The 11,101-nt window shown below is 48.6% G+C and overlaps 1 pseudogene across 1 annotated transcript; it reads left to right on the top strand.

Moving 5' to 3' along the window:
* Positions 1 to 860: 860 nt before the first annotated feature.
* Positions 861 to 3,364, top strand: LOC309829876 (serine/arginine-rich splicing factor 3-like; annotated as a pseudogene). Its single transcript has 2 exons — positions 861 to 894; positions 2,565 to 3,364. The product of its transcript is annotated as a serine/arginine-rich splicing factor 3-like (transcript).
* Positions 3,365 to 11,101: the final 7,737 nt, after the last annotated feature.

The following is an 11,101-nucleotide window of genomic DNA, read 5'->3' as shown; positions in this document are numbered from 1 at the left end:
CACAGAGTCGGCATGCGTGCGGAACCCCAGCAGGCGGGACTTCAGGGCCTGCAGCCTCACCAGCTCCCTGAGGATCACGCAGTTCTCCTGGAACCCAGAGACGGAAGGCGCTGGGGACCGAGGGCCACGCCCTCCCCGCGGGCCCCGGGCCAGGTCTCTGCAGGCGGGCAGGGCTCCCAGGCCACTGGTGGGCACAGCCAATCCCCCTCCCACCTCCTCCTGGCCCGGATTTCTAGACACTTTGGTGCTGTCCTAACACGTGGTCTTTATTAACACAGGTCCTTTTGGAACCGGAAACGGCATGAACGTGATGGGCTCTAAGGCCAAGGGCAGGAAGAAATGCGGCCAGTCTTTCCAGGAGCCACCAAGGGGCCTCCCCGGGCTCAACAAGACAAACACGGCTGCCGTGCAGACAGTAGCTCAACCCCACGGCACCCGAACACCCAGCCCCTGGACGGTGAGACACCTGTTGCTGCAGGTGGCCCGTGGCTCACTGATGAGGCCCGGCCCCAGGCGTACGCCACCTTCTCTGGAGCCACCTCTCCGGTCTGCAGTGGGGTTCTCCTGGGAGCCCCCAGTCACCACAGGACCAGCGTGGCCTGTCTGTAGCCCAAGAAGGTGGGGACACAAGACTGTTCCCCATGCCCCCCGCATCACCCGCGAGGCCGAGCGAGCACCAGTGGTGTCTTCGGGGAAGATGAAGGGCTCACGCACAGCCCCCATCTACAGAAGCACAGACTGCAGCCACATGCGCTATGGAACGAACACAAGTGTCCATGCAGGACCCGACGTCTGAATGTCAAGGCCATGCCCGGGCCACAGTGAGAAGGTGCATCCCCCATGCAAGCCACAGAGAGGGGATGGGGGGTCCATCTGCGATTCTGAGCTCATCGGGTATCACCCCAGAGGGAGAGGGAGAGGGAGAGAGGTAGACAGAAGTACAGAGGGAGAGAAAGAGAGAGGGAGGGAGAGACGTCTCTCCCTTCCCTGGGGGTTCTCTAGTGCAGCCAAGGCTGAAAACCACTGCATTTTGGGAGATGGGTCCTCGTGGAAGAGTTAAATAGTAGCTCATGGCATTATCGACACATACTAAAAAGGCCCCAAATCTTGGGGAGTCAGGGAGGGGAGTGTCGGCTGCCTCGTAAATGAGGAGAGATTGGGCATCAGGGGAGGTGCCTGTGCAGCCTGCGCCCAGGGCCCCGCAGACTTCATCTCCCAGCGGTGGTCCTGGGCTGGGACTTCTCTCCCAGCGGGGAGGTCAGGCTGTCCAAGCATCAACGTTGACTTCAGGGCTGATCTAAAAGGCGCCTGGTGTTTGTTGAAGCAGAAAAAAGAGAAAGCAGTAGGGAGAGGATGGGAGTGGGAGGGGGAGGGAGCCCCCCTCCTCAGCACTTCTACCGCTCTCCCTCTCTCTCTCCCTTTCTCCCTCTCTCCCTCTACCTCGCTGCCTCTCCCTCTCCCTCTCCCTCCATCTCTCCCCCTGCTTCTCTCCCTCCCTCTCTCCCTGTCTCTCTTTCCCTGTCCCTCTCTCTCTCTCCCTCTTTCCCTCTCCCTCTCCCCCCCTCTCTCCCTCTCCTCTCCATATCTCTCTCCCTCTCTTCCTCTCCCTCCCTCTCCCTCCATCTCTCCCTCTCCCTCTCTCCCTCTCCCTTGTCTCTGCCCTCCATCTCTCCCTCTCTGGGAGGGAGTGAGGGAGATGGAGAGACGGAGGGAGAAGGAGAGTTAGAGCGAGAGGGAGAGGGAGGAGAAGGAGGGAGGGAGAGGGAGAGGGAGGGAGGGAGGGAGGGAGAGAGGGAGAGAGGGAGAGAGGGAGGGAGGGAGAGAGGGATAAAGGGAGGGAGGGAGAGAAGGAGGGAGGGAGGGAGGGAGAGACGTCTTTCGCTCCCTCCCTCTATCCCTCTCTCCCTCTCCCCCCTCTCTCTCCCTCTCCCCTGCCTCCTGCTCTCTCTCCTTGTCCCTCCACCTCCTTCCCTCTCCAGAGAGGGAAGGAGGTGGAGGGACAGGGAGAGGGAAAGAGGTAGACGGAGGGCGTGCGGAACAGTGAAACAGGGACAGGGAGAGAGGAAGGGAGAGAGGGACAGGGAAGAGGGACGAGGGAGGCGGGAAGAGGGACGGGGGAGGCGGGAAGAGGGAGGGGGAGGCAGGAGAGAGACGGGGGAGAGGGAGGGGGCGAGGGACGAGAGGAAGCAGGGAGAAAAGAGAGAAAGAACACACCATCTACATTTCTGTCAAATGACACCGGGGATCCTTACACAACCAGGAGAAAATAACACAGCGAGGCTCTTTCTCAGCTGGAACTGGAACTACAGATGGGGCCAAACACCACCAGGGTGGCCACACATGTCCAGCTGCCGCCCCAGCCCCCTGAGTCTGGTCACCAGGGCTCTTAGTGTTTGCTCCAGGGACCTGGGGTTCACCCTGTCACCCTGGAGGTCGGGCCTAGACAGCAGGGCCCCGGGCTGGACACACAGGGGGAAAAGCATCCCCACAGGACAGCTTGTGCGAGCCGATTCAGCTGCGAGATTCTAGAGGCCCGGGATCACCCTGTGGCCCATGAAACCCAGGAGCCAGGAGGGTCTTGCATCAGGATTCCTGTCCGTTGGACTGTAACGTTTATGTAAGGAATCTTGGAAACAGTGGTAACAAGACTGAATTCGAACGAGCTTTAGGATATTATGGACCACTCCGAAGTGTGTGGGTTGCTAAAAACCCTCCCGGCTTCGCCCTTGTTGAAAATGAAGATCCCCGAGATGCAGCGGATGCTGTCTGAGAACTAGACGGGAGAACGCTCTGTGGCTGCCGAGTAAGAGTGGACCTGTCGAATGGGGAAAGGAGAAGTCGAAATCATGGCCGCCTCCTTCTTGGGGTCGTCGCCCTCGAGATGATCATTGGAGGAGGAGTCCTCCCCCTCACCACAGATCTCCAAGACGGAGAAGCTTCTCCCGCAGCCGGAGCAGGTCCCTTTAGTAGATATAGGAGAAGAGAGAGATCACTGTCCCAGGAGAGAAATCGCAAGCCGTCCCCATCTTTCTCTAGGTCTCCTAGCCGATCCAGGTCAAATGAAAGGAAATAGCAGACCACTTTGCAAGAGGAGTGGTGCACAGGAAATAACTTCATTTGACAGGAGTATGTACAGAAAATTCAAGTTTCGTTTGAGACTTCCAAAGCTTGATGCACTTTTTAAATGTTTTAGCTGTTCACATTTGTTTGTCTCTTGGGACAGTGACACATAAAGGTGTCATTCTCTATGGTTTGAAATGGGTCATATGAGGCATGTAATATGATGAATTGTTTCTTTACAATGTTCTCGTAAGCAAAATTGAATTTGCTTTGAATTTTTGGTCTTGCCTAGACTGATAATAAAACTCTAACTCCTGCCCACCTAAAGTGTGATGTTTATTATTATGGAAACAACACTGGCAAACATTGAAAAGACTTTCTGTAGCTGGGATATGGTATGCAGCTGTAGTTAAGCAAGCAGTCTTTAAAAGGTGCTGTGAACACAAGCCAGCAGGTAGAAATGAAAGCCGCACCCTTACCCTAGATTAGAGGGTTAAGAATTCCACTAGTCTTCACACTGGACAAGAGGTTGTCCAGTGAGTTTAGAATCTAAGAAGTTTCAAGGAAGTTAGTTTCCCTTTGAGTTAGGTCATAAGTCCCCTCTGTGATTGCTGTACATGAATACATAGCTCTTTGTAATGTTTTTTGGAAGTTGAGATTATCAAGATACCAATGTCTTGCCAGATGAAGAGTATATGGTAGAGCTGAACTTTGAGTTACTGTGCAATTTTTTTTTTCATGCTGTCATTTGTCATATGTTTTGTGAGACTCCTTGGGATTAAAGTTTTGGTTCCAAAAGGAACAAAGAAAAAAAAAAAAGGATCCACCTGCCAATGCAGGGGACACGGGTCCGAGCCCTGGTCCGGGAAGATCCCATGTGCCGCAGATCAACTAAGCCCGTGGGCCACAACTATTGAGCCTGCGCTCTAGATCCTGGGAGCCACAACTACTGAGCCCCCATGCCACAACTACAGAAGCCCGCACAGCTAGAGCCCGTGCTCCGAAACAAAAGAAGCCACTGTAATGAGAAGCACGTGCCCGCAACAAAGAGGAGCCCCTGCTCGCCGCAACTAGAGAAAGCCCGTGTGCAGCAATAAAGACCCAACGCAGCACAAAAAAAAAAAAAAAGACGATACTGGCCAGGTGATCAAGGGTAAAATTGTTTGTCACAAGTCCCGTTGATGGTGTGTATCCTTGATGATGTGACCTGAGGAGAATGACATTTTTATCTGTGTCTGGATCTTCCGCCCGAAACCCCGTAACTCCAGCCCAACCATAAGAAAAACATCAGAAAACCAACAGACAAACAAATTGAGGGACAAAATACCTGACCAGTCCTCCTCAAAACTTTCAAGGTATCAAAACCCAGGGACGTCTGAGAAATGTCACAGCCCAGAGGAGACTGGGACAGAAAAAGGATGTTAGGGGAAAGCTAGGGAAATTCTAGTAAAGTGTGGACTTTAGTTAATAATAACGTATCCATCTCGGTTCCTTAGTTGGATAAGCATGTCGTACTAACGTACTAAAGTACTAACGTGTTGGAAATAGGGGTACTGGGTCGGGGATCCACAGCACTCTGTACACTCTGTACAGATCTTTGCAACTTCTTTGTAACTCTAAGCTATTCTAAAATTAAGCAACTACTAAACAGAGATAAGAATGTTATTTCCCTGATTTGAACATGCCTGAGTTTGTTTTCATGGTCACATTTGTGCTATCTGGATGTGTCTTGGAATCAGTAGCAAAGGAGAGTTGCCAGCCCCTGGGAAGATGCGGCTGGTTTGCAGGTGGCTTGCTCTGGAGCTGAAGACCATGGTGGGAAGTCTGCAGCCTCGGGCTGCACTTAGAACCATGGGAGGGGATGGGCCAGCTCAGTTAAGGATGGAACCTATAAATAAAACTCTTTTTCTTTTCCATTATGGCTTATCACAGGCTATTGAATATAGTTCCCTGTGCTAGACAGTAGGACCTTGTAGCTTATCCATCCTATATTTAATAGTTTGCGTGTCTGCTAACCCCAAACTCCCAATCCAACCCTCCCTCCCTCTTTCTCCCCCTTGGCAACCACAAGTCTGTTCTCTATGTCTGTGAGTCTGTTTTTGTTTCGTAGACAAGTTCATTTGTGTCGTATTTTAGATTTCACATATAAGAGAGATCATATATGTGTCTTTCTCTTCTGACTTACTTCACTTAGTATGATAATCTCTAGGTCCATCCACGACATTGCTGCAAATAGCATTATTTCATTCTTTTTATGGCTGAATATATTCCATTGTATATATGTACCACATCTTCTTTATCCATTCATCCATCAGTGGACATTTAGGTAGCTTCCACATCTTGCCTATTATAAATAGTGATGCAATGAACATTGGGGTGCATGTATCTTTTCTTCCTTTCTTCCTTCCTTCCTTCCTTCCTTCCTTCCTTCCTTCCTTTCTCTCTCTCTCTCTCTTTCTCTCTTTCTTTATTTTTTTGTCACACAGCATGTGGGATCTTAGTTCCTGGCCAGAGATGGAACCCATGCTCCCTGCACCGGAAGCACAGAGTCTTAACCACTAGACCACCAGGGAAATCCCAGGGGTGTATGTATATTTTTGAATTAGAGTTTTCTCCAGATCTATGCCCAGGAGTGGAATTGCGGGACCCTATGGCAGCTGTATCTGTTCTCTGCACGTCTCACATCAACCACCTGCACTCCAATCCTTGCTCTCAACGTCATCTTCGGGGAACACAACCTGCGACAGGGACCTTGACAAGAAGAAATGGCTCAGGGAAAAGCTACCTGCACAGGGAGGAGATAGAGGCCATCGACCCTGGGGTGCGACGGGGAGAGTGGGCACAGAGATTTGTCATTTCATCCCTGATACTCAGCCCTCCTGGCTGCCCCACTCTAGGTCACCTCGGGATACAGAGGTGACCCGGTTAGAGTCCCAGCCTGTGCAGGAATCTAGGGGCACCAGCGGGTCTGAATAATATTAGTGCAGGGTCTCCCCCATGGCACTGGGGTTATTTGGGGCAGGTCATTCTCTGCTGGGGGTCCCTCCTGGGCACTGTGTGGGGTTCAGCAGCATCCCTGTCCCCACCCATTTGATTCCAGGGGCCCCTCCCCCCCAGTTGTGACAACCACAGATTTTCCCCAGACATCACCAAAGAACTGGGTGAGGCGGAAGCAGGATGGCCCTGGGTGAGGACAGCGGTGTTGAAGCAACCAGCCTGGCTTAGGGCAAGGTCTGCCCCAGTCCCGTCAGAGCCTGCATTTAGAACTGCCCCTTCCCTCTCCCACCTCCCATGCCCTGCAGTGGTCTCCGAGACATCATCCCCATGTAACAAATCACACCTTCTCAGTTTACTGTCCCCAGCACCTAGAAGAGTGTCTGCTATGTAGTAGATGCTTCATAAATACTTGCTGAATAAAGGAGTTGAATAAAGGGATGAGTGGATGAATGAATGAAGGTTACCATGGAAGGAGGGGGAGATTCCCTTTCTGGCTCTCGGGGGTTGGGATCTCAAGTGAAAGATCCATCCTAAATAGGCTGACCAGCCTTCTGGGGTTCCCCGGAAATGAGGGTTTCCCCACAGTTCCAGCGCTCAAACCTGAGCGGTCCTGGGCAAACTGGGGGCGGGTGTTGGTCACTCTGTGTAAACACAGTAACAATTCCAACTGCAATAACAATGGCCAAGGACCTCTACGGTCTTATTGACCAGGCCCAGTTCTTTAACTGGCGGGGAAAGGTGGGCCGGGATTGGAATTCCGGTGATCCAGGGTGGGTGGGTGAGGGCACACCCCGGGCTTGTGTAGGGGAGTCCAGGAAGGTTCTGGAGGAAGTGACAGTGACACAGGAGGGAGGGAGGAGTCTAAGGAAGAACATCCCACACGACAACGTGTGCCAATGGCCCTGGGCCCAAGGTCACACCTGACCAGGGCTTGCTTTTTTTTTTTTTCTAATTTACTTTTTCCCACATGGATATGCAATTGTCCTAATGCCATTTATTGAAAACTCCTTAATTTCCCCACTTTCTGTCATATCAAGTTCTCATCTATCTGTTTCTGAACCTTTATTCTCTACCATAGAGCTATATGTCCCATCCTTGCACCACTAGGGCTGTTTCATCACTATAACTTTATTTTTTATTCATTTATTTCTTTGGCCGTGCCGGGCGGCATGTGGGATCTTATTTCCCTGACCAGGGATCGAACCCGCACCCCTTGCAGTGGAAGCTCAGAGTCTTAATCGCTGGACCTCCAGGGAAGTCCCAGGGCTTGCTTTGACATCCATCGAATGGTGGGAGGTGGGCACGGGGAGCAGCTGTCTGTGAGCCATCCTGTGTAGAAATGCAGGGTGGAGGGCAGGACAGCTGGAGCGGGAGGGGAAGAGGCGGAGGAGGGAGGGAGGGATGGCGGGCGGGCGAGAGACAGACAGAGAGTTTCCGGAGACACTAGCTCTGGCCTTGTCCTAGGGCATGAAAGCTGAAAATAGCTCCTAGTGCCGGGAGCCTTGGAGCCGGAACCTGGGAGCCAGGGTGACTGGTTCTCCTCCCTGGTGTCTGTGTGTGTGTGGGGGGGGGGGGGTGGGCTCTGGACTTCTCAGGCTGGGAATGGGGTGCACGGAGCAGGGACCCTTCTCTCTGGGACCCTGCGGGCCATCCTTAGCTCACAAAGCTGAGCCACTCCTGGCCCTACAAGTGGGGGGCTTATCCTCCCTGTTCCCTGGATCACACCCCGTCACACACAACTTCCCCTTGTGTGCTCCCAGCAACCAAGAGAATCTGTTTTTAAAAGATTTGGGGGAGGGGGGGTAAACATACAAACAAGAGCAGAATGGATACTTTTTCAGAATGGGAATGGCTCTGTGTAACCCCCATCCCCAGGGTAACCAGAGTCCTGACCTCTAACACCCTTGACGAGTCAGCCTTGGTCTGGGCTTGCAGACCCACGGAAGCTTCCTCATCCCCTCCTTCAGACCCCGTCTCTCCCTCGGCGTCTTTGTGAGAGGCACCCGGGGAAGTGGGACTGCTAGGCTGTACTGCTGCTAGAACTCCACCTGGGCTCCACCAGGCTCCAGCCCCCCGCCCTGTGCACCTCTCTGACCCTGAGGCACCTCAACTGGTAGGAGCGGCATCACCTTCCCTCCTGGGACTTGCGACACTTAAGGGAGACACAGAAAGGACAAGCGTTTGGCTCCCTGGCTGGCAAAGAGCAGGTGCTCAATTGTCATAAGTGTCCGTATCAGTGAGGGTTCTCCAGACAAACAGAATCCATAGGGTGTGTGTGTATATACACACACACGTACATATGTACACGCATACAAAAATATACAGCTGTGTATATATGCAGTACGCATACAGACATATACACATATAGTATATGCAATACGCAAATACATATATACACACATATACATAAAATGCATAGTTTGTATATATACAGTATGTCTACACACATATACACATAATATATACAATAGACACATACATATACACTATACATACACACATATGAAATGCATAGTTTGTATATATATACAGTATGTACACATACGTATAAGATATGCAATATACACACCTAGGTACGTCTATATCATACATATATACACACATACAAAGATATTTAGGTGTGTATATATACAGTATACATACATACACATAATATATGCAATACATACATGTACATACATATAGACACACATATACACCTACATATAAAAGCATGTAGAATAAAAATATATATGTACTGCCATCTATAAATTCGTCGTATATATACATACACATATATGTAGGATACATACACATACATATATACAATGTATACACACACATACACACCTATATGTAAATATGTGCATGTACATACACATATAAATACATAGGCAAGTGTGTATCATTTCCTCTAAGATCAGGAACAAGACAAGGATGTCCACTCTTGCCACTTTTATGCAACATAGTTTTGGAAGTCCTAGCCACAGCAATCAGAAAAGAAAAAGCAAATAAATGGACCCAAATTATAAAAGAAGAAGTAAAACTATCACTGTTTGCAGATGACATGATACTATACATAGAAAATTGTAAAGATGCTACCAGAAAACTACTAGAGCTTATCAATGACTCAGTAAAGTTGCAGGATACCCATAAGTCTGTTGCATTTCTACATACTAACAATGAAAGATTGAAAAGAGAAATTAAAGAAACAATCCCATTTACCATCACCTCAAAAAGAATAAAATACCTAGGAATAAACCTACCTAAGAAGACAAAAGACCTGTAGTCCAAAAACTATAAGACACTGATGAAAGAAATCAAAGGTGACACAAACGGATGGAAAGATATTCCATGTTCTGGGATTGGAAGAATATTATCAAAATGACTATATTACCCAAGGCAATCTGCAGATTCAATGTAATCCCTATCAAATTACCAATGGCACTTTTCACAGAGCTAGAACAAAAAAGTCTTAAAATCTGTATGGAGACACAAAAGGTCCTGAATAACCCAAGCAATCTTGAGAAAGACAAAGAGAGTTGGAGCAATCAGGCTCCCTGATTTCTAACTATACTACAAAGCCACAGTCATGAAAACAGTATGGTAGTGGCACAAAAACAGAAATATAGATCAATGGAACAGGATAGAAAGTCCAGAGATAAACCCACACACCTATGGTCACCTAATCTATGACAAAGAAGGCAAGACTATACAATGGAGAAAAGACAGTCTCTTCAATAAATGGTGCTGGGAAAACTGGACAGCTTCATGTAAATAAAAAAAAAACTCAACATGGATAAAAGACCTAAATGTAGGACCAGATACTATATAACTCTTAGGGGAAAACATAGGCAGAATGCTTTGCAACATAAATTTCAGTAATATTTTTCCTTATCTCCTAGAGTAATGGAAATAAAACAAAAATTAAAAAATGGGGCCTAATTAGACTCAAAAGCTTTTGCACATCAATGGAAACCATAAACAAAATGAACAGACAACCCATAGAATGGGAGAAAATATTTGCAAACAATGTGACCAACAAGGGATTAATCTCCAGAATTTACAAGCAGCTCGTGTGGCTCAATATCAAAAAGTAAACAACCCAATCAAAAAATGGGCAGAAGACCTAAATTGACATTTCTGCAAAGAAGACATGCAGATGGACAAGAGTCACATGAAATTTGCTCAACATTGTTAAGTATTAGAAAAAGGCAAAGCAAACTACAGTGAGATATCACCTCACACCAGTCAGAAAGGCCATCATCAAAAAATCTGCAAACAATAAATGCTGGAGAGGGTGTGGAGAAAAGGGAACACTCTTGCACTGCTGGTGGGAATGTGAATTGGTTCAGCCACTATGGAGAACAGTATGGAGGTTCCTTAAAAAACTACAAATAGAACTACCATATGACCCAGCAATCCCACTACTGGGCATATACCCTGAGAAAACCAAAATTCAAAAAGAGTCATGTACCAAAATATTCATTGCAGCTCTATTTACAATAGCCCAGAGATGGAAACAACCTAAGTGCCCATCATCAGATGAATGGATAAAGAAGATGTGGCACATATATACAATGGAATATTACTCAGCCATAAAAAGAAACGAAATTGAGCTATTTGTAATGAGGTGGATAGACCTAGAGTCTGTCATACAGAGTGAAGTAAGTCAGAAAGAAAAAGACAAATACCGTATGCTAACACATATATATGGAATTTAAGAAAAAAAATGTCATGAAGAACCTAGGGGTAAAGCAGGAATAAAGACGCAGACCTCCTAGAGAACGGACTTGAGGTTATGGGGAGGGGGAAGGGTGAGCTGTGACAGGGCGAGAGAGAGTCATGGGCATATACACACTAACAAACGTAGTAAGGTAGATAGCTAGTGGGAAGCAGCCGCATGGCACAGGGATATTGGCTCGGTGCTTTGTGACAGCCTGGAGGGGTGGGATAGGGAGGGTGGGAGGGAGGGAGAGGCAAGAGGGAAGACATATGGGAACATATGTTTATGTATGACTGATTCACTTTGTTATAAAGCAGAAACTAACACACCATTGTAAAG

The sequence above is a fragment of the Grampus griseus genome (assembly GCF_964374135.1).
Source record: "Grampus griseus genome assembly, chromosome: 11".
Lineage (NCBI taxonomy): Eukaryota > Metazoa > Chordata > Mammalia > Artiodactyla > Delphinidae > Grampus > Grampus griseus.
Note: the sequence above shows the minus strand (reverse complement) of the source record. Positions and strands in the feature narration are given on the sequence as shown.